This window comes from Silene latifolia, chromosome 8 (genome assembly GCF_048544455.1).
Source record: "Silene latifolia isolate original U9 population chromosome 8, ASM4854445v1, whole genome shotgun sequence".
NCBI classification, from domain to species: domain Eukaryota; kingdom Viridiplantae; phylum Streptophyta; class Magnoliopsida; order Caryophyllales; family Caryophyllaceae; genus Silene; species Silene latifolia.
This window is the reverse complement of record NC_133533.1, coordinates 78,267,342-78,292,357: the sequence shown is the minus strand read 5'-3', so window position 1 is coordinate 78,292,357 and position 25,016 is coordinate 78,267,342. Positions and strand designations below refer to the sequence as shown.

Below are 25,016 nucleotides of genomic sequence, written 5' to 3'. Positions count from 1 at the left end.
CTTTGGAATAGGCGCAGCAGACGCTGCGTCTGTTCCTTGGCTCAGTTCTGGCTGTGAAGCCGTAATTGCAAGCCGTTAATGTCAATTGGTGATTTTAATGATGGATTAAAATTATTTACTCGAATGAAAGTGATTAATAGGTTATTTAACATATGAATGGGTCATGAAAACAGTAAAACATGAATAAGGCGGAATTAAACGAATTAACATAAGATGGATTAATTACAGGAGTGAAAAATATTAACAAACTAAACAAATTAAACCAATTAATTAGGTTAGATACGATGGATTAATGACGAATATGCGATGAATACGACAAAAGACAGATGAAAACTATATCAAAGACGAATTCCAGAAACTCAATATTGATGAATTGAATTTCTATAATCCGGAATTGAATTTAATGACGAAAACCCGCAAATATTGGATTACTTGGGATTTAAGTCGGATTTGTGATGATTAAAACATGTTAATGATGATGATCAATATACATGTGAATTATTATGCTATGATGATGAAGAATTAACAATCAAACGAAACAAATAGAAGAATTTGACGAATAACGAGATTTACGAAGAAGAAAAAGGAAGCGAGAATGCGGCGGCCCTCACGAAAAGGCGCAGCAGAATCTGCGCTCCTTCAAGAGGCGCAGCGATTCTTTGCGTCCTTTCTCGACGGTTATCTACTGAAACCGTAAAAGAGGTTTTAAAGCATGGTTTTAGAAATCGGTTTTAATGATATTTTCGACATAAACCTTACAATTGACGATTACAAGAAATAAATACAATAAATAAAAGAGAGATTTACACCCTCAGACTTACATGTTGACGAAACGAGAAGGACTAAGATATCGATTAGTGATGCTCGACGCGAATGCAAAGAAAGTGCCCCCGTAAGAGGAAAACGATTAAGTTAATTAAGTTGATTGATGTGGAGTTGGTCAAATTGGTCGGTCATGCAAACGGGGAGGCTGGTACTCAGAAGGATCCGAGCTTACGTAGTCGAAAGTTCAAGCACGTAGACGCCAAAAAGTAAGAACAAAGTCTAGAATGCAAAGGGAGAAGAGAAGGGCGGACACTCGCGTGAGAAATATGTGAGACCGAAGGTCTCTATTTATACTAATCACACGGAGGAAATATGGAAAGGAGAGAAAGATCCGGAAATAACCGACTTAGGTTAAACGCGGAAACTTGGACAAAAAGAAATCCTTGAGGAAGAGGCACATCAGAGCTGCGTCCCTTGGAAGAGGCGCAGCACCTGCTGCGTCCTTTCCTCAGCGGGTTCCTCCTGCGCAAGAAAGCGCGTTTGACAGCCTGTCGTATTTTAGGCATAACTTTCTCTACAAGACTCGGAATAAGGTGATTTCGGTGGCGTTGGAAAGCTAAGAAAGAGATATAGAACTTTCTGTGAAATAGGCCTGACCCAAAAAAGTCGTTATGACCTCGTAAAATGGACCTAAAGGTTGGGCTGTCATTTTAACTAAATGAAATGCACATTTTGTAATGTAAACTTTTAGTTTAGCCTAATAAGTGACATGGGATTCAAAATGAGATATAATCTCAACATTTTATGACATCCTAACCTTAGATAGACAAGCCCATTGCTTTGACTCGGGATTTGACGGTTTTCAGAAAATGAAGACGGTTTTAGGCCCGGACTCCAAATGTACTCTAATTACTGCCAAAACGACCGTATCGGCACGTAGATGACAATTAAGATGTAGACATAAATGTTTGAGCGATCACTTGATGATAAACTTACGAATTGTCACAAATCGTTCCGCGTACCAAACATGCGGTCCAATCATCACCGGGTGGTTTGCGGGAGGTGTAGAAACGAGGTGTCTACAAAGACGCTCGGATTGTGGTTGTGGAGGACGGGCGTCTTCAGGACAATCCGCATGGATTGCTGGACAGTCTCACTTCTTCTTCTTTTCTTCCCTTTTCTTCATAAAATCCTTGGGGATTTCCTCGGGGATGCAAGGATCTTTTCTCATCATTGCCCATCTACTATAGTATGTACAAAGGCCTTCTAATCTTGTCTCTCCTTGATGCTTGGTCATTGAATTCAATCAATTTAGTCTCGTTTTGCCATGAAAATGCAAGGTTTGCACTCCTTTCCTACCAAGGGATCAAAACCTCAAAGAATAAGCAAAACAAAGAACTAAAGACAATAAATGACCCAAATATGCACTAAAAAGCATGGGAACAAGGCTAATTCGGGGACTAAATGTGCTCTAATTATGGTCACATCAAATATCTCCAAACCGAACCTTTGCTCGTCCCGAGTAAAGACGTGACAAAGACTAGGACCATTATTTAAACTAACCTAATAACATAGCCGATATGAAATAATTAGCGGGTCTCACTCCGCCCCTTCAACTCACAACAAGACAACCATGAAGTAGGATGCCTTCTTGCAAGGCAAGGTGGGTCTTGCCAAAACGGCGACACATCCAAACATTAAGCACACAAAATCAAATAATGGATGCATCTACAAAAGAATAGCCACTTTTCTCATCTAAGTGGCGGAAATTATCTACAAGGGAAGCAATTCAAGGGTACACACTCCTTCATAGATGCAATTTGTTCAAACTACTAAGCCTAGAAGGATACCAATAAATCACCTCCAAGTTGTGTCATGCTAGTGTACCTTTGTCCTCAATTGTTAACTGCTTTTGTCAAGAGTAGACTCCCTATGGTGTTAGAAACACTGGAGGATCGCGGAATTCCCCCTCTTGCCTAGACAAGAAGAAGGGTCGTCCCCTCTCTACCATGCACAAAAATGGATACGATGGATAAAGGGATCAATAGATATTTGAGTTTCATTTGGCAGTTTGCTTTTGTTTTTGTTTTCCCCCCAATTTCTTGTGGCATATAACATTTGAGAACACTTCCTTGCCATTTCTTTTTGATTTTTGGCATTTCAATACTTGACAACTTTTCGCATTTTCTTTTGAACATTTTCAAAGTCACCCCATATGTAGTGAGGGTGCCTTATATTTGAAGCATAGGAGTTCTATTTTTGCTCCTCTTTTCTTTTGATGCATTTTTGCAAACTTTCTTTCACTTTTCATTTCATTGAACTCAAATTGATTTCTTTTTGTGCCCATTCCCTTTGATGACAAAAATATATGGTAGAGCATGGATGATGGATGGATGGATGGATGGATGCATGGTTTCAAGGGTCACCTTGGAATAAACGGTAGCCAAGAAGTTATCACACCACAAGGTACTCTTGACTAGGCCTTAATCCATGGGTCAAAGGATACTAGCATGACACATACTAGGGTGTTTTACAAGTATTCTAACAAGCAAAGTCTTAAGAAGAAAAAGCATCTACTAGGGCCTATATACACTTGTCAAGCTTCCCAAGTAGACGGTTTCGCAAAATTTTCTAACATGCAACTACATGCCATGATGCAACTAATATATGAACATCCTAATGCAAATGATTCTACCAACTAATATGACATATACACTAAATGCAAGTCCTAAGTTCACATTGTTGTACCGCATCACTCAAAATAAAGCCACATAGTCATTAACATAAAGAGGAAAAAGGAGATTGGAAAGATCATACCATGCGGTCTTCAATATCCTCATGTCTCGGATGTGGCGTAGTCGATCAATGTGAACAAGGATAGAACAAACACAATATATACAACAATATATACATGACTACACTACAAAGGAAATGAACTTGTTTTTGGTTTTTTAATTTTTCAAATTTTTCAATTTTTTGGATTTTTGAATAAAAGTTAAGTTAGAATTCCCCATCCCCACACTAATATGGGCATTGTCCTCAATGACCAAAATGATGGAAAATCATGCAAGCATGATGCATGAATTCTACACTAAATGCAAGCTACACTAATCTACACTATATGATGCATGGGTTTTTGTTTATGACGGAGAGGATAATTTAGATTACTTTCCGTTGTGTATGCATGTACTTCCCCAAACCGAGTTAGACATTATTGCTAATGTCCTAAGGTTGGGCGTAGTTCATGCACACACGATGCAATGCATGAAACTTAATTTGTCATTTTGGATTTTCAAAAGTGGGAACAATAAAATAAGAACACCTCAATGGGGCCGAGGTGTTAGTCCTCTATGTTTCTAGGACTACTCCAATCAAGATAAAGTAAATAAAACAAAGAAGTAGACAAACCTCAAGAGGGTAGGAGCCTCCAAAGCTTGCTAATCTTCCATCATATCATCACTATCATCATCTTCCTCAATAGAAGTTGACTCATCACCACTTCCCTTTTCACTTTCTTGTTCACTTTGTTCATCATCCTCTTCTTCTTCTTCACTAACCTCTTCATCAATGCTATCATCAACCGCATCACCGACAACCTCATCGTCACCCGGAATCTCACCCCTAGATGCACTCGGAAAGAAAACTTCCCTATCCGCCCAACTAGGCAAAGGACATGAAGGATCAAGTAGTCCTTGCCTAGCTAAATGAAGGAGGGGTGGATATTGGGCTAAGTAAGCATCTTCCCGATCCTTAAAAGCTTGATTGTGCATCTCTTGCATAAGAAGAGTCATATAATATTTGCTTGCTTCAACACCTTCGGGTTTGAACTCTTGGTACTTGAAAGGATAGGGTGGTGTGACAATGGAAGAGGAGGGCATTTCAATTTCATCCCTTTGTTGTCGGATAATGTATTCGGCCTCTTTTGAGAAGGGAAGGAGATAGTTGGTCCGATGGACACTTAAACGACAAATCTTCGAAGGCAAAGTAAAAGATCTAGCCTCAATAGTGAGCCACCCATACTTGGTGTCAAGAAGGTTATGAGAGACCCACTTGTATTTGTTTATCATAGTATCCAAATCAATGAGATGACCACCCTTTTTCGCCACATACTTGTTATCCTTGTTGAAGTTCGGATCAAAGTATTTAGCCAAAAGAGTGACTAGACCTCCATTCACAATAACGGTAGTGCCTTTCTTCCCACAATCAACATTTAGCCATCTATCCACCAAAAGCCTTAGAGAGTTGAAAGGCTTGGTGAATTCCCTTCCAATGTTTAAGGCCGACTCAAGAAGAACAAAATCGAGCTTGGTAAAGTGGTTGGTGTCTTTTTTTGCAATGATGGTGTTCCCTATGACCTTGTGCCACACTCTAATGCCCGGATGGTGGACTAATAGAGCGCGACTAGCATGATAGTTCTCAAATTTCCTTCCGAAAATCGGCTCCCAAAGAGGAGCGGGGTCATACTTGCCAACATTCTTGAAATAACTATGTGAATCACTAAGACCCAAAGCTTTACTCATTTCCTCAAAGGAGATGCGCCTACTAACATTAGCTAGGCGGAACTCGATGTTTTCCATGGTCTCTACCTTTGTAACTTTCAAAGAGCTCAAGAATTCTAAGGTAAGGGAGGGGTATGTCAATTCTTTTATTGTAAACAATTTGCCCAACCCCATGGCTTCAAAGAAGGCTCTAGTTTGCTCAAGGACACCCAACTTATCTAAGGCATCTTCACAAATAAACTTGGTGGATAGAAAGGATTTTCTAGCATACTTGGCAAAAGTTTCCCTATGGGATTTGGAAATGAAAATTACCTCCGGATAGTTCGAAAGTTGAGCAATTTCCGGAGTAGTAGATGTTGTTGCTTCCAAGGGAGGTTGTTCTTGTTGCACTTCCAAGTTTTAGCTAGCTACCACCATAGCCAATGAGGCTTTCTGATGTATCACTTTCATATATACTTTTATAGCTCCCTTTATACCGTTTTACATACCGTTTCGTGCCTATTATATCATTTATATGCTTTATTTCAATGAATTGTCAATACTGCCGCTATTTTGTGTTTTGATGCAGAAATGACTCGTTATGAGTATGATCAAGCTAAGATTAGCATGGCGGAGACGGCATAGAAGAATACACGAAGCATGGCACGGGAAACGAGAAATCATGAAGACTAGAAGTCAAAGAAGAGAAGAAGGAACCTGTGAGCTAGTTATTCGATCGAGTCACTGCTGACTCGATCGAGCAGCCGTCCTCGATCGAGTCACCTCTGACTCGATCGAGGATCCTTTCTGGCGGGTTTATTTCCGGAATTTCCTAAAACGTTAATCTTTTGTTATAAATTAAAGACTCGGGTTTTATTGTTAACCTACGTTATATTTTGCTAAGTATTGCTGGAAAACTCTCTTAAGAACCCTAATCTTCCTTTTGTATGGTACTAATCTTTCCTCTTTAATTAAATCATTATTTTATGTTCTTCAATTATTGTTTTCATCTTGCAATTATGTTTTCATCTTTAATCATGTTTGTTGTTGTTATTATAATCATGAGTAGCTAATCCCCTCATCTAGGATGAAGGGGATCTAGGTTAATCAAGAAGGGAAAATCAATTAGTTGCTATTGATATATCATTAAAGTTGTTGTTTGATTGTTGTAATTCTTCTAGTTAATCACTTGAGGCCTGAGTTATTAATTAGTGTAGCGAATCGATCCTATCGCCGACCGGGTTAGAATTGATATAGGCTGCGATAATCAAATAGAAAGTATCTAATCATAGCGACCGCATGTTAGAATCGATCTAAAGGGCATAATGGAGTCGACCGATCTTATGACCTTAAACAACTTGATAGATTTAGTAATTGATTGATAATCCCCGACTGATTGACCTAGTGAACCTAATTCCTAGACTTTTAATAATATTGTTATTCATCCTTTATTTATTGCAATTAGTTTGTTAGAATCAACTCAAAACAAAACCCCCGAAATTGGTTACTTCTAGACAGTTTAAATACTCTTAGACTAGCTTTTACCGCCTCCCTGTGGATTCGATACCTGTCTTATCGCTAGCTATTCTTGTTAGTCCTGAGATAGTTTTACTTTGATTTGGTAATACGACTTTAGCCACATCAAATTTGGCGCCGTTGCCGGGGAGGCAACAATTGTTTAGTCTTTTTGTGTTTATTTTGTCTTTTTGTCTCAGGGAACCCAGTTCCTTGAGACCGTTCTCACACTTTCTTGTTAGTTCTGTTTATGCCCAGGTCTAATAGGTCCGAGATTATTCCTTTTGATCCTGAACCTGAGAAGACTTTTCGCTACAGACGGAAATTTAATCAAGAAGTGAGTCAAGTAGAAGACTTGAGTATACTTGACGTCGAAACGACGAGCCCTACAGACAAACCGATCGGTCCTACGAAGAGGAAGAGGAAGAAATTCCTATCTCTCGATATTCCTATTCCCCGAAACTCCTGTTCCTGAAACTATCATCATGTCTACCCTAGCCGCCACTCGAGCCAACCTTAGATTCTATTCCACAAGGTTTCAAGCTGCCCACTTCTACCAATAGAACATTCGAGATTCCGCCATCTTACATTAATTTGGTGGAACGAAACATGTTCGAAGGACATTCTTGAGGACCCCCGCAACGCATATGGAAAAGTTTGTCACTTCTCTTTGTTCTATCCCATTAACAATGTGGAGTGACACAAGACAAAGTTAGCGGTGCTCTTTCCTTTCTCTCGAAAGATGGAGCTCGCCGAGTGGTTAAGAGATATGGATATGGATACGAAGGAGTTCTGACTGAATTCCTTGGCTCTTGCTTTCTACAAGAGGTACTTCCCGCCTCAGAAGACTAATGCTTTGAGGAATCAAATTACTAGTTTCAAGCAAGCAGCCACTGAAGATTTGAACGAAGCTTGGACTCGCTTCAAGCGTTTAGTTCGATCAGTTCCCCATCATGGTTTCCCAAAGTGGTTCCTTTGCAACCGGTTTATAACGGGTTGTTTGACGATCATCGTGCCCTTTTGGATTCATCTGCTAATGGGAGGTTTCAAGATAACACACTAGATGGTGACGCGTGGAAGTTGATTGATCAGATTGCTACCCATACCGCGAGGTATGGAAATCCTAGGGGAAGCACGCGAGGTACTGGGGTTGATAGTGCTTTGGCAGCACAGCTGGAGGCTATTTCTGCCCAGATTGCTGAGATGAAGACTACCCAATCATTGGGTAGTAAAGAGAGAGTTCATGCTATGAGTCAGCAAGTAGAGGAGACTTGTGCTAGATGCGGTTTAGATGGTCATGGTGCAGCTGATTGTATGAGCACATTTGAGCAGGTTAACGCCTTTCAGGCTTACAGACAAGGTGCACAAGGTACACCTTTCTCTAATTTCTACAATGAAAGAACGAAGGAGCATCCATTCCTTCAATGGTCTAGCCAGAATGTGCAAAACCCGCAGCAGTCACAACCGCAAAAGAATCCTTATATCCCTCCTAACAATCGCGTGTCGCAACAAGGGGGGATATCAAAGGCAAAATCAAGGAGGCCAGCAGTTCAACAATCAATATCAGCAGCCTCCTCAGCAAACTCCTCAACAAATTCCTCAACAAGCTCCGAATAATGATATGGCAGAGTTGCGCAATCTTTTGCAACAAACTTTGTCAATGCAAAGAGCAGGCGCGGCTCGGTTTCTGAGTTGATTGCCCATAACAAGATGCTAGATAATCAAGTGGCTCAGATGGCACTTCAAAACCCATCAAAACAGGCCGTAGGTCTTCCTCCTCAAGGTAAGCAAGCTCATGAGCAAGCTAATGTTATTCAGCTGAGGAGCGGTACTTCTTATACGAACCCCGACCTGCAAAGTCTTGAGAATAAAGTGCCCATTACTGTTGATGAAGTCCCTTACATGCATCCCAAAGGATTGGGTAATTTGGAGCTTAGTGATGATGAGAAAGAGCCCGACGAAGTTGAAACACGAGCCGACGATAAAAGTAAAAAGACGAAAAAGTCGAACCTGCGCAAAGGTTCTCGACCGAGTCACAAGCGACTCGATCGAGGATCCACCCAGCTCGATCGAGTCACCCCTGACTCGATCGAGGATCCAATATCGCCAGCCGACGGTGTTTCAAAAGTGGTTTCTAAGGATAAGCAAGCCGAGCCCATAACTATTTCTCTACCTTTTCCTCACCGACAACAAAAATCCAAGCTGGATAAGCGATTCGGTAAGTTTATGGAGGTCGTGAAGAATCTACGGAGTAAGTGTCCCTTTTCTTGAATTGATCACTCAAGTGCCGGCTTATGCAAAGTTCATGAAGGAGATTTTGACAAGGAAGAGATCCTTTGACGCGGTAGAAACTATTGCTTACACTCGAAGTGCGGTGCCATGTTGCCAATTAACTCACCACCGAAATTAAAGGATCCAGGAAGTTTTTCTATCCCTTGTCAAATTGGTCATCTTTCTATTAGTAAAGCTCTTTGTGATTTGGGAGCTAGTGTCGGTGTTATGCCGTATTCTATCCGTAAAAAGTTAAATATGGGTCCGTTGTGATTCTAATATGACACTCGCAGATGGCCGATAGAATCGTTAAACACCCTCTGGGGGTGTTAGAGGATGTTCCCGTTCGAATAGGGAAGTTTTTCATCCCCGTTGATTTTGTTGTCATGGACATGGTGAAGACAACCAGATCCCTATCATCTTGGGCGAGACGTTCTTACATCACATGGGGGCGGTCATAGATGTTAGGCAAGGGAGATTGACCTTAGGCTGGGGGGATGACACGATTATTTTCAACTTAGAAAAAGCATTGAAAAACCCCATGATAGAAGAGACTTGTCATAGTATAGATGTTGTTGATTTTACTATTGATGAGTGTCTTCCTATGTGTTTTGACAGGATCCTCCGGAGATTGCCCTGGTTTCGATCCAGGTGATCGGACGGGTTCATGGAGTCCGTTTCATCGAATTGAGAAGCTTCTAACTGGAGAGGAATGCCCACATCGAAGGTATACGAGTTTGGTGTCACACCTAAGGTAACTGAGGTAAAGAAACCTGAATTGAAACCCCTTCCCTCTCATCTCAAATATGAATTTCTTGATGACTGTGAGATGAATCCAAAGATTGTCAATGCTAACCTAATCAAGGTCAACTATCTCGCTTTGTTGATCGTTTTGAGAACTCATAAAAAGGCAATTGGGTATAGCATTGACGATCTCAAAGGTATTAGTCCTGACTTTTGTATGCATAGAATTCACTTGGAAGAAGGCCACAAGCCTAGTGCACAAGGTCAGAGACGACTAAATCCTCCTATGCAGGAGGTGGTAAGAAAAGAGGTACATAAATTACTTGATGCTGGTATTATTTTCTCTATTTCGATTCTAAATGGGTCGATCTGTCCAAGTTGTACCTAAGAAGGAGGTACTACGGTAATAAAGAATGATAAAAATGAATTGATTGCTACTAGACTTGTCACAGGATGGAGGATGTGCATTGACTATAGGAAGTTGAACACGGCCACTAAAAAGGACCATTTCCCACTTCCTTACATTGACCAAATGTTAGAGAGATTAGCATGTCATAGTTATTTCTGTTACCTAGATGGCTACTCCGGTTTCTTTCAGATACCCATTCATCCTGAGGATCAGGAAAAGACCACTTTCACTTGTCCATATGGTGTATTTGCTTATAGGAGGATGCCCTTTGGTTTATGTAATGCTCCTGCTACCTTTCAGCGTTGTATGATGGCCATATTTTCTGATTACATAGAGTCTATCATGGAAGTCTTTATGGATGATTTCAGTGTATATGGTACTGATTTTGATGTTTGCTTGAGAAACTTGACTAAGGTTTTACAAAATGAGGAGAGCAACCTTGTTCTCAACTGGGAAAAGTGCCACTTCATGGTTACTGAAGGAGTGGTACTCGGTCATTTGGTGTCAGGTAAGGGCATTCAAGTGGATAAAGCTAAGGTTGAGGTAATTGAGCAACTCCCGTACCCGGTTAATGTTAAAAGTGTGCGTAGTTTTCTTGGTCATGCAGGGTTCTATCGCCGCTTTATAAAGGATTTTTCTAAAATTGCTCAACCTCTAACTCAGCTTCTTCATAAAGATGCTCCTTTTGTGTTTACTGACAAGTGTGTTCAAGCCTTTGACAGGATCAAACAAGCACTTATCTCAGCTCCTATTATCCGATCTCCGGATTGGAGCCTTCCTTTTGAGATTATGTGCGATGCCAGTGACTATGCGGTTGGAGCTGTTTTGGGGCAGCGCAAGGACAAGGTGTTACATGCCATTTATTATGCAAGCAAGACTCTCGACGATGCACAAATCAACTATGCTACTACAGAGAAGGAGCTTCTTGCAGTTGTCTATTCTTTAGACAAATTTAGAGCTTATCTTGTTGGTTCTAAAGTTATTGTACACACCACGACCATGCGGCTTTAAAATATCTATTAACCAAACAAGAGGCTAAACCTAGACTTATTAGATGGATTTTATTATTGCAAGAATTTGATTTGGAAATCCGTGATAAGTCCTAGTCTTTGAAAATGTTGTTGCAGATCATTTGTCCAGATTGAGATTCTCAGGAAGAGAGATTTTGCCCATCGATGATTCTTTTCCAGACGACCATCTTCTAGCTGTAGCTGCAAATACCCCATGGTTTGCAGATTATGCCAACTATCTAGTAGGAGGTACACTTTCTCTTGATTTATCTTATCAGCAGAAGAAGAGTTCATGCATGATGTGAAAAGGTACTTACGGGACGATCCCTATCTGTTAGAGAGTGTCTTTGATGGTATATACTGAGACGATGTATCCCGAGAGGGTGAGGTACGTGCCATCCTTTCTCATTGTCACTCTTCTTCATATGGTGGTCATCATGGTCCTTCTAGGACATTTTCTAAGGTAATGCAATCGGGTTTTTATTGGCCTACTATCCTTAAGGATGCTACTAACTTTGTCCGTTCTTGTGATGCTTGTCAAAGAACTGGCAATATCTCGCAAAGGCATGAGATGCCTCAAACTGGAATCTCCGAAGTAGAGATTTTTGATGTTTGGGGCATTGATTACTAAGGGCCGTTCCTATATCTTTTGGGAACCAATACATATTAGTAGCAGTAGATTATGTTTCTAAATGGGTGGAGGCAATTGCCACCCCCACTTGTGATGCTAAATCTGTTGTTAAGGCATTTTAAGACTATCTTTCCACGGTTTGTAGTGCCTCGCGCATGATCGATGATGGAGGCAAGCATTTCAATGAGTGTCATCTCAATTCTCTCATGAAGAAGTATGGCGTTACACACCGAAGAGGACCGGCTTATCATCCTCAAACCAAAGGACAAGTAGAAGTTTCCAACAGAGAGTCAAAAGAGATCTTGGAAAAGGTGGTAAGCAAGAATAGAAAGGATTGGAGTCGGAAGCTCGATGATACTTTGTGGGCTTACCGTACTGCCTTCAAAACGCCGATTGGCACCTCACCTTACCGACTTGTCTATGGCAAGTCCTGTCATTTACCTGTGGAGCTTGAGTATAGGTCTATATGGGCCATTAAGGAGCTGAATATGGATCCCTCACTGGCGGGTGAGAAACGACTGATGCAGTTGAATGAGCTAGATGAATTTCGACTGCATGCCTATGATAGTGCTCAAGTATACAAGGAGCGAACGAAGAAGTGGCATGATAAGCATATCTTGCAAAGAGAATTTCATGTTGGTGAGAAAGTTCTCTTGTTTAACTCTCGTTTGCGCTTGTTTCCAGTAAATTGAAGAGTAGATGGTCCGGACCGTTCACTTTATTCGATGTGAACAAATTTGGGTCGGTTCACCGCATTCGACACGGAAAGACCTTCAAAGTGAATGGGCAACGCTTGAAAACGTACTATGAAGGTGCTTTCGTGGGGATCATAGAGGCTCTTGACCTCTTCCCCATTGATTCTTCTCATTGATGAAGAATTACGGTCGTGCGGGACCGCAAAAACCAGGGCTACCGAGAGGCAGCTCGGATTTTGTAAATCATTAGTTTGTAATTAGGATTTAAATTCGCGTATTGCTTTTGTTTTTATGTTTCTTTGAACTTTGAGAGGCGAGGAGAGGGTACTTGATATGCTTTCAAGTGTCTTTTGCAGGAATTTTGACGGGATTTGAAGCTATGAGTAACAAACGACGAAGAAAGGAGCCCAGACTACTTCCTCGATCGAGTCACCGCGACTCGATCGAGGAACCTATCACTCGATCGAGTCACCGCGACTCGATCGAGGAACCTGGCGAATTAAGAAAAGTTTAAAACGAGAGTTGGGTAGTCCTGAAATTGGATCCTCGATCGAGTCAGCTGCGACTCGATCGAGGAACCAAAATAAACCCGGTTCCGCGTTTTGTTTTTGCCGGTTTTGTGTTTAATTGCTCTTATTTCCTTCACTTTCCTTCTTCCTTTTTCGACATAATCCCTGCATACTTCCTCCTCTACTACTCATTCTCTCTATTTTGTTCATCAATCATCATCAAAACTCACTTACAATTTGTGCTTTCTTGCTTATTACTTGATTGAATCATTCTCTTGTGCTTATTTTCTCCATTCTATTGCTTAAACTACCAAGGTAAGTCGCGATTTGGTCTTTGTATGTCTCGAAAATTTGGATTTTTCTTGCTTAAATCTTGAGTTTATTGTATTCAATCTTCCATTGCTAGTATACAATTGCTATTTTCTTGCTTTCTAGCCCCTTACTTGTTGAAATTCATGCCTAATTTGCTAATTTGGGAATTAGGGTTCTTCAAAATCCGGGTAGAAATTTTGCATTAAATTGGTTAGAATTGTATTCTATTGCTAGGAATCTTCAATATTTGATACATACTCATGTTCCCCTAAGTTTTTGGATGCTTTCATTGTCATTTGGAGTCTTAAAAATTGATTTTTCGGACCCATGAGTGCCAAAACCGGGACCGTTTTTTTCGACATTGTTGGAGTTTAATTTTCTACTTGCTCTTATGTAGATAATGTCGACTTCCAGGCAAGGAAATAAGCGGACTAGAGAAAGGAGAGCGCCGGTTCAACAACCCGAAGTAATTCCTGAGGAGGTTGTGTCTTCAGAGGATGATTTGTCTCCCTTAGACGATTATCCGTTTATCGAATTTTGTGACAAAGTGCGAAGAAGACAGGTTTGTGTATCTCGTATCCAAGTCTATGAGTGCCACTCGATGTGTTGATAGGAAAATTTTGTGCACTTTGAAGATAGACGACATTATGTTTGGCATGTTTAATGAAATCGGGTTGCGGGGTCTTTTCATGCTCCACGAGTTATCTTACCCCCGCCCTAACTCTTGAATTTCGAGCTCGATACTTATTTCCCCCGTGATCACCTAATCAGATTTCGTTTGCTTAATGTTGAACGATCTTTAACCTTTGGCCGTATTTAAAATCTTGGAGTTGGATAAGCATCTTTTGAAGGGGACTTGTATGGTGTTGGTGGGTTGTCTGCCGTTCGTTATTTTCCATTGTTTACTGGTTATATGGATGCGGACGTCAGTGCTATGGCTTTGTTAGATGTCCAACACGTTTGTCTTCGTCTGTTTTTGAGGTATCTGAGTTATTTGCTGTATGGTCGGACTGATAAGAGCAAGACCTCCACTATTGAGGTCTTAATACTTGCTAGTTACTTGAATCCTTTTAGGGAGGAGACATTCCAATTCTCTCCCCCAGCTCTTGTGTGTTCAGCATTTGATAGGGCGATTGGGAGGTACGGGAACCTTGACTGTGGTGCTCTTATCACCAAGATTGCTAGGGCTGTTTGTGACTTTGAGGGTGATGACCCATATGAGCCCATGGCTGACTATGAGCCACTTGTTGATGATGACCACCTTCGCTATGACATTTCCTATATTGATATTAAGAATGGGAAGGACCATTACTGGAGGGTCCGAGGTGAGTCGTACATGCTTCTTCCTTGCGCCCGTTTGCCTACTGTTGACCCTCTCGAGGAGAGTACGGCTGTGGTGCGACCCCTACCCGTTACTTATCTGATTCCCGAGGATCTTTTGGTTACTTTTACTGGGTCTAGCACTACCACCACCACCGGCGGGCGCCGGAGACGTCGTGCACCCACTACCCATCTGCCAGGTTCCTACCAGCCCGCTCCTCCTCCACCTCCTTCCGCCTATCCCACTTCAGGCTATGCTCCAGGTTACCATTTTGATCCCGTCGTTGAACGGAAGTGAGGATGCATACGGCATCAACACCTGCTTTGTGAGAGGGAGGATGTGGGAACAGGATGGAGGCTATGACTTTAGCTTCGGGGACGATATGGCGGTGTGTCACCTTCTTACTACACTACTCCCGGTGACGACAGTAGTGTGTTTCATCTTTACGGAGTGACTCCTACTGAGTTTGGACAGTTTAGCACCGAGTTTGGTGCATTAGGCCGTCCTTCTACACTCCCGTCCGCCCCTCTCGGCCTACTACTTTTTCGGGAGGACACCGGCATCCCTTGTTCCCAGAGAGGCCCATTCGGCCGCTTCTTTGCTTCTACTTCCACCGCTGCACTCTTTGAGGCACTCGTGGTCGCAGCCGTGTTAGGAGACCCACTCGTGGTAGAGGCCGTGGCCGCAGTCACCGTTCCGATCCCGAGCTTATGTCCTTATATCTTTGATATTGATGATTTTGATGATGCTTCGAGCCCAAAGAGTGACACCGGTCACTACATCCCTCTCTTTCCAAATGGTTTGGGGAGGCTACTACATTACAGCTGGTATTATCTTTCTTGTTTTGTTTTATTGCATTTCTTTTTACCCTCTTTCCTTTATTAGTAGTGTCCTATAGGTTGCTGGTTTTCTGTGTGATTGCTATGCTGTAGGCGTCACAATGAGGACACTGTGACATTTAGGTTTGGGGGAGTGTGTTTATTCCCGTTGTGTGCTTTTATTTATTTTATGTTCAAAAAAAAAAAAAAATTCAAAAAAAAATTGAAAAATTAGAAAATCCAAAAACATGTCTTTTGTTTACTTTTGTTTATTTTGAGTCGAGTCATGGTGAATTGTATAGCAATGATGATAACTTGCTTTGTCTTTGCATTTGAGTCTCATTTAGTTGTCCATGTACGTTGTTTTGACCTGTTAGCTATGATGAACAAAGCTCTTTACTCAAGTCTTGACCGTCACAATATGCCTTATGCCGAGTAGACTTGACTTTATTTTGTTGGTAAACCACTTAAATTTCTGAAGTCTTTAGAGCTTCCTAGGCCGGGAACATTAATAAACCGGTCTCATTGTTATTTAGGCTAATGAGTGTGGTCTCCTTGTGGTATATGTAATATCAAACTGCATAAGTGTGACATTGGTTTCTTAGCTTTTGCGCGTTCATTTGATTAAGTACATGTGGATAGGCGATTCTCATTGTTCAAATAAGCCTTACATTACCCAGTTTTGTTAGCCCGTTTGAACCATGTAGCCATTTTATATCCTATTTCTTAGCTACATTCCAGAATTTGCCTACCTTTTTCGGGACATCATGATTGTTTGAGCCTTATTGTTATAGCTACTTTGGTTGGGTTGGGACTTTATTTGTCATGTGGGTAGTAGCTATCTTTTTGTAACAATTGTGTGACCTCTTATGTTGAAAAAGAGAAGTATTATGAAGCAGCTAGAAAAAAAAATGAAAGTCTCGAAAGAAAGAAAAGAGAAAAAAAAAGAAAAAGAAAAGGAAAAAAAAAGAGAAAAAAAAAAGAAGAAAAAGTTTCGAAAAAAAAAGAAAAGATTCAAAAGAGAAAAGAAGAGAAAAAATGTATGCTTCATTCAGTTTTGTTAGGAGGTCGTGTGTGGTAATTACTGGAGTCTAATGCACATTTGGAGAGCCTTTACATTTCTCTCATATGTTGTCAAAGTTGAGATTATTTCTCCAGTTGGATGTTTGATTTATTACTTATTAGTTTTGGCTATTGGTCTAGAGCTGAGACTACCGTCTGAGCCCCACATATCCATACGTGCTTTTGCACAAGCCACTTCTATACCCATGCCACTTTACCACCATTCTGTCCCTGATACATGTACTTGGTCTGTTTCGTGAATGCGTATTAGCTGGAGAATCTCTTATCACATTAGATTGCATGCTTATCTCATAAGTTGAGTGAGTGTCTTATTTCTTTCTATCTTACATAAATCACCCATTATGAGTGCATGAGTGAAACCGCGAGAATCCGACAAAATGGTCTTGCAAGGTTGAAAAGTGTTTGGTTGAGTCTCGGTATCATGTCACATCTTGAGTAAGAGCTGCGTGAGTCTATTACCCGTGTTTTTTTGAATTTGTTTTATTGGCACAACTTCGGTTATTACTTTGTTATAGATATGGATAGCTGAGTCTTGTATGTGCCTAGACATTTGCTCTGAGTTATTCATTCACCATATGTTTGTTGTTCTTTGTTTGGTCTGACTGCTTTGCTTGAGGACAAGCAAAGGTATGGTTTGGGGGAGTTTGATGTATCACTTTCATATATACTTTTATAGCTCCCTTTATACCGTTTTACATACCGTTTCGTGCCTATTATATCATTTATATGCTTTATTTCAATGAATTGTCGATACTGCCGCTATTTTGTGTTTTGATGCAGAAATGACTCGTTATGAGTATGATCAAGCTAAGATTAGCATGGCGGAGACGGCATAGAAGAATACACGAAGCATGGCACGGGAAACGAGGAATCATGAAGACTAGAAGTCAAAGAAGAGAAGAAGGAACTGTGAGCTAGTTCCTCGATCGAGTCACTTCTTGACTCGATCGAGCAGCATTCCTCGATCGAGTCACCTCGACTCGATCGAAAATCCTTTCAGCGGGTTTATTTCCGAATTTCCTAAAACGTTAATCTTTTGTTATAAATTAAAGACTCGGGTTTTATTGTTAACCTACGTTATATTTTGCTAAGTATTGCTTTGAAAACTCTCTTAAGAACCCTAATCTTCCTTTTGTATGGTACTAATCTTTCCTCTTTAATTAAATCATTATTTTATGTTCTTCAATTATTGTTTTCATCTTGCAATTATGTTTTCATCTTTAATCATGTTTGTTGTTGTTATTATAATCATGAGTAGCTAATCCCCTCATCTAGGATGAAGGGGATCTAGGTTAATCAAGAAGGGAAAATCAATTAGTTGCTATTGATATATCATTAAAGTTGTTGTTTGATTGTTGTAATTCTTCTAGTTAATCACTTGAGGCCTGAGTTATTAATTAGTGTAGCGAATCGATCCTATCGCCGACCGGGTTAGAATTGATATAGGCTGCGATAATCAAATAGAAAGTATCTAATCATAGCGACCGCATGTTAGAATCGATCTAAAGGGCATAATGGAGTCGACCGATCTTATGACCTTAAACAACTTGATAGATTTAGTAATTGATTGATAATCCCTGATTTGACCTAGTGAACCTAATTCCTAGACTTTTAATAATATTGTTATTCATCCTTTATTTATTGCAATTAGTTTGTTAGAATCAACTCAAAACAAAACCCCCGAAATTGGTTACTTCTAGACAGTTTAAATACTCTTAGACTAGCTTTTACTGCCTCCCTGTGGATTCGATACCTGTCTTATCGCTAGCTATTCTTGTTAGTCCTGAGATAGTTTTACTTTGATTTGGTAATACGACTTTAGCCACATCACTTTCTTTGCTTGAAGACTCTTTTGTCTTGTTGAGAGTGCCTTTGCCTTTGGTGCCTTTGTTGCTCCTTTTGTCCTTGGCATTGATGTTTGAACCAAGAAAAGAGTGAAAATCTTCAATTTCAAGTGTACCCAAATCGATTTTAAGATGAAATACTTTGCCTTTATAAATTCAAAAATCGACTCAAAGGTTGAATATTTTGGTGCTTGGTTTGATTTTTGTTGAAAGAGGAGTGATTAATTTTTGTTAGAAGGATGTTTTGATTTGATTTTGATGAATGTGGTTGAGGAAATCTTGTTTTTGTGATGGAGAGGATGAGGGTTTTCAGTTTTGGGGTTTATGGGTAGTGTTTTGAATGAAGGAATGAAGAAATGAATGTGGAAGGGGGTTTATAAAGGACCCAAAAAATTTGAAATGCAGGGGGAAGACGGGCGGCTTTCTTCCGGGACGCCCGAATTCTGTCTGTTCTGGGTTGAGAAATTCTCGCCTAAAGACGGGCGTCTTCCAGCAAAGACGCACGGATTGTTCAGCTGCGGGACGGGCGTCTTTCAGTGAAGACAGGCGGATTCCTTTCCAGGGATTTTTCTTGTTTTTCTCAGCAAAAAAGACGGGCGTCTTCTCTTGAGGACGGGCGTCTTTCTGAGGACGGGCGGATTCTTTTGCAGTACGCCCGGATTTTTTAACAGTCCCAAAATTTCAAAAATTGAGCTCATGAAGGACGGGCGGATTCTGACCAAGACGCCCGAGTTGCCTGAAGACGAGCGGATTCTCTTGAAAACGCTCAGATTCTTCCCTTTTTACCCGGATTCAGTTTCATCCGTGTACTTGCATATCCCTTGTCATTTTTCATTCTTCAAAATCTCGTGTTCTTCATTGTGGGGGCACTACTAAGGCATGAATAGCCTAGGCAATTGCTATCCCCACACTAAGCTAAAGCACTACACATCAATTGAAATCATTAGTCCCTCCCTCACTTCTCTCAAAAATGATAATTATCTTGATCAAAGTATAAAAATCCAAAAATTGACAAAAATGCAATATGAGAATTAAAATGCGAGTTAGGGAGTTAGAAATATTTACAAATGGTGGTTTAGGGAGGACTCCACCAAACTCTCATCCTTAGTGAGATGTCATGGAGGCATGTCCAAGGTGTTGTTGATGTTACTCAACACCTTGAAGAAGTAATCAAAAGCTTGTTCATTGTCGTGATAAAGATCTTCAATAGATCTTTGCCCTTGTTGTCGGTCTTGATCGATAGCATTACCAATATAGGGATTGAAAATCCCTTCAAATTCATCGTCCCAAAGACCACAAACTTCATCTACTTGATCACTAAAGATCTCTTAAGTTGATAGAGACAACTCTCCCATTTTCTTTTCTTGGCCAATGAGGCCATCCTCTTCATTGCTTGACTTTGGTGAGCTTTTCAAGCTCTCTTTGTTACAATTCACTTGCTCTTTGAATGGAGCATCTTTAATTTTCTTCTTCCATTGGAGTTCCCACTTCTTCCTATCATCCTTCCGGCTATAAGGATCAATCATAAAACATGGTTCATGCAAACGGGGAGCTCTCATGGTCTTGTCAAGATTGAAAGTTATGCTCTCATCTCCCACTTCTAGAGTGAGCTCTCCATGTTTTACATCAATCACCGCACCCGCGGTGTGTAAGAAAGGTCTTCCTAGAATGATTGGAATGTTGGAATCTTCTTCCATATCAACAATGACAAAGTCCACCGGGATGAAAAATTTCCCAATTCGTACGGGAACATCTTCCCATATCCCTAATGGTGTCTTCGTCGATATATCGGCCATTTGGAGTGTGATATTGGTGCATTTAAGCTCTCCCATCCCCAACCTTTTACTCACCGAGTACGACATAACACTCACACTAGCCCCTAGATCACATAAGGCTTTGTTGATTGTGGTGTCGCCAATGGTACACGGTATTGAGAAGCTTCCCGGATCCTTGAGTTTTGGAGGTGAACTCCCTTGAAGTATTGCACTACTCACCTTAGTGAAGGCGATAGTCTCAAGCTTCCGGATCGACTTCTTCTTTGTGAGGATGTCTTTCATGTATTTCGCATAGGCCGACACGTGATTGATTAATTCCGTGAAAGGAATTGAGACTTCCAAATTCTTCACAATTTCCATAAATTTTCCAAGTTGGTCATCAAATTTGGGCTTGGCTTGACGACTTGGAAAAGGAAGTCTAATCACAATGGGCTCCTTCTCCTTGACCTTGTCTTCATTTTTCTTTGAAATTTCTTCTTTTGATGGTTCTCCATCCTTGGAGTTTTGCACAATTTCTTCCTTGTCACTAGCTTCCACAACTTCATCCTCAACTTGCTTCTTCGGTGCTTCATACCTTGTACCACTTCTCAAGTGAATGACACTAACCGTTTCATGTCTTGGGGGATTACCTTGATGTGGTAATTGCCCCTTTTGTCTTTGTGAGCTTGAAGATGCTAGTTGAGTCAATTGGGTTTCCAACATTTTGGTGTGAGCTAGGATGTTGTTGATGGTGGTTTCCTTTGCTTGACTATCTTTTTGCATTTGAGTGAAAAACTCTTATTGATTCTTTTGCATTTGAGTGAAAAACTCTTGTTGATTCTTTTGCATTTGAAGTACCGCTTTTTGAACATCAAAACCTTGGTCATTTTGTTGATTGTATGGAGATGGATTTTGGTAACCTTGGTTTTGGTTGTAAAAGGGTCTTTGATTTTGGTTTCTCATGGGAGGTGGGGTGTATGTTGTTTGAGGGTTTTGAACATTTTGGCTTTTTTATGAGAGATTTGGATGGAATTTGGTGTTTTCATTGTAATAGTTAGAATAAGGGGTACCACTCTTGTATGCTTGGAAAGCATTCACTTGTTCATTTGTTCCCCTACATTCACTTTGGTCATGTCCCAAAGTTCCACAATTCTCACATATCCCACTTGGGATTGATGAAGATGCCGTCATGGCATTAACATGATGCTTTGGTGATTTTGAGGCTTCTTCAAGTCTAGCCATAGCCTTTTCAAACTTCAAATTGATGGTATCAATGTGAGCACTAAGTTGAGCACCCAATTGAGTAACGGAGTCCACTTCATGCTTTCCTCCTCTAGTAGCCTTGCGAGGTCTACTATATTGTGAGTTATGGACCGCCATTTCCTCAATTTTGTTCCAAGTTTGATTGTCATCAACTTCGGTGAACATTCCATTTGATCCCATGTTGAGAATGTCCCTTGAATCTTCATATAGACCGTTCCAAAATTGTTGTACCAAGAACCACTCGCTAAGTCCATGGTGAGGACATGAGCGACAAATTCCTTTGAATCGCTCCCAAACTTCATACAAAGATTCTTCATCCCTTTGCTTAAAACCCGTAATTTGAGCTCTTAGCATATTAGTCTTTTCCGGTGGATAGAACTTTTTGTAGAAAGCTGGAGCCAACTTCTTCCAAGAATCAATTCCGAGAGTAGCCTTATCAAGGCCTTTCAACCATTGTTTCGCGGTGCCAATTAGAGAAAAAGGAAATAAGACCCATTGAATTTGGTCTTGAGTTACACCGGTTTGAGATATCGCATCACAATAGTCCCAAAAGGTCTCCATATGAGAATGAGGGTCTTCACTAGGCATCCCCCCAAATTGGCTCCTTTCGACTAATTGGATAAATGCGGATTTGGCAATAAAATTTCCGGTTAGATGTTGTGGTGTGGGAGTACCATTGGGTAGGTTCTCCTCGGTGGGTACGGAATGTGATGAAAACTTAGGCATTGTGGGTTGATTTTGTGTTGTATTTTGTGTTGGGTTCTCCTCACCTTCTTTTGCAAAAGGGTTGATGAACTCAATAGTTGGTTGAATATCTACAACCTCACCAATACCTTTCAAATTTCTCCTAGCAAGTCTTCTATTGGTTGTCAAAGTTCTTTCAATTTCACGATCAAAAGGTAACAAGTCACCTTGTGACCTTCTAGACATGCAAAATATCAAACAACTCGAAAATAATTAGAACAAACCTTGAGGAGTTTTACTTCCTCAAGGCAAAGAAAGACACAACTGATAACAATATAAGAAAATCTAAATCAAGTTAACACCGTCCCCGGCAACGGCGCCATTTTCTGGTCGGACTAAATCTTTTCGGTAACTTGTCGTTAGGAGCACCTAGACCAAAACACAATTTATAGCTTCACAAAAAACTCTACAATTAGTAAAGAGGCAAGTAAAGGTCGGATCCCAAGGGACGGGAATTGAGATGAGATTTATATTGAGACTAGCGGTGTCTTAGGGGTGTCACAATTTGGGTTGATGTAGAAGGTCACTAAACTAAATAACAATGAAAGTAAATAAGCAAGATGAATTAAAAGGGTTGTAAACAATTGATAAAAAGCACTAGGGTGTCATGGGGTCATAGGGGAATCATGGGAATTGATCATACAAACATGTGCTCAAATTATAAGCAAGCAATTATTGTTGTGATGGATTGAGTTGGGTTATATCTTACAATCCTAGGAAAGTTTGGGTCCCGGAGCCGAATCGATTAGATTGTACAACACCTACAAGTCGACTTAGTCTTCCCTACTCAACAACATGCATGGTCTAATGAGACTCGAGTTGGTTTATGTCTTACAAGTCTCATTGAATAGATAGGTGATGGGTAAAAAATGCAAGGATTCCTAGGCTCGCGTTTCATCAAACATAACATGTGAATGAGTTGAGATCATAACAAGCAAGCAAATAAACCATGAAAGCATATTAATTTAAGCATGAATCATTCCCCATGTTGGTTTCCCCTAATTACCCATTAACCCTAGCTAAGTGACTACTCACTCATTATCATGTTGAACATGCTAGCAAGGTTGTCAATCATACCAACAAAGTGAAACATGATGAATAAATGAAAGTAATTAGCAATAATTAAAAAGAGATTAAGAGAATTATACCTACTAATGATTCCAATAATAAAGCAAAGAACAAAAGAAGTACTTGATGCTTGATTGAGAGGTTGTCAATCTCCAAATATTAACCCAAATAATCTTCAATTACCCAAAATAAAGGATGAACAAAAGAGAGATTAAGGAAATAAAACTTGTATTAAAACTTGATTAATTTTTGATTACAAAATTAAAGAGAGATTTGATTGATATTAACTACTCTAAGGATTGCTAAGAAGAACATGCTCTTCTAATTAGAATAATGGGGTATTTATAGTGGGGATTAGGTGTAGGAATTAGGGTTAACTAAGGGCTTAAATGACGATTAAGTCCTTACTTAAGGAAACGCCGGTATTTTTGGAAGGATGGGCATCTTTCTTTGAAGCTTGAAGAAACGAAATGGTCTGCCTGGGAATCCGTGCGTCTTAGGCACGAGACGGGCGGATTCGACGGTCTCTGCCCGGGCGTCTTTGGGAGAAGACAGGCGTCTTCTGGAGTTGCTGCCCGGGCGTCTTGTGGTGAAGACGCTCGGATTGTGGTGGTGGAGGACGGGCGTCTTCAGGACAATCCGCACGGATTGCTGGACAGTCTCACTTCTTCTTCTTTTCTTCCCTTTTCGTCATAAAATCCTTGGGGATGCAAGGATCTTTTCTCATCATTGCCCATCTACTATAGTATGTACAAAGGCCTTCTAATCTTGTCTCTCCTTGATGCTTGGTCATTGAATTCAATCAATTTAGTCTCGTTTTTCCAGGAAAATGCAAGGTTTGCACTCCTTTCCTACCAAGGGATCAAAACCTCAAAGAATATGCAAAACAAAGAACTAAAGACAATAAATGACCCAAATATGCACTAAAAAACATGGGAACAAGGCTAATTCGGGGACTAAATGTGCTTTAATTATGGTCACATCACAAACTCAACTAAATTAAAAACAAACAACAACAACAACAACAATAATAAAAAAAAACGACTCACTTCTCTCTCTAGTTTCTAGTGAGAGTTCTCTTCTCTCAACTGAGAGTTTTTAAAAATTTTTAAAATCTTTTTACCGACAACAAAAGAAAGCTATTTTAACTCTTCATATTACTCTGGCAATTCCCTAGATTAATCATTGCCATGAATGCAAAAGTTCTGATTTAGAGTGTTCTATTCTTCAACCGCTACTTTTCACCAATATTCTGATTCTTTGGGGGAGACTTTTTCATTCTGGAATAAATGTTTGTTGGGATATTTTGTGAATTATCGTTTGTTCTCTGATACGGCTCTTACTAGGTTTATTGAGCGCCACCGGGCTCTTAGGGGATATGTGGCTGTTCATCAACTTGGCGACATTTATGCTATCTTTTGTAGCAATGATGATGATAGGTGGGATTTACTGGAGAAAAGTTGTATTGTGTTTAGGGGTGCTCTTATGGTTTTGGGAAGTGGTTCCCTGAAACTGTTCCATATACAGTCATATTTCCGGTGGTTGGTCTGTGGGTGCGTGTTTGTGACCTTCCTTTTGAATATCTCAACATGCATGTTGGGAATGTGGCTGGTCAGTTGATTTCAAATCAATATATGGTGGAACCGTTTGAATTTATTTCTAAAAATGACTACTTGCGTATTAGGGTTTGTGTCTTTTTGAATGATCCTTTGGTCCCTGGTTTTTTCCTTGCATGCAAGGATGGTATTCTGATTTGGGTGCAGTTTAAATACGAGGAAGTAT

General features: G+C 40.4%; 1 non-coding gene across 1 annotated transcript; it reads left to right on the top strand.

Annotated features, from left to right (window-relative positions):
- The first annotated feature begins 21,669 nt into the window (after positions 1-21,669).
- Positions 21,670-21,776, top strand: LOC141597678 (small nucleolar RNA R71). Its single transcript, XR_012522900.1, has one exon. It is a non-coding gene; the product is annotated as a small nucleolar RNA R71 (small nucleolar RNA).
- Positions 21,777-25,016: the final 3,240 nt, after the last annotated feature.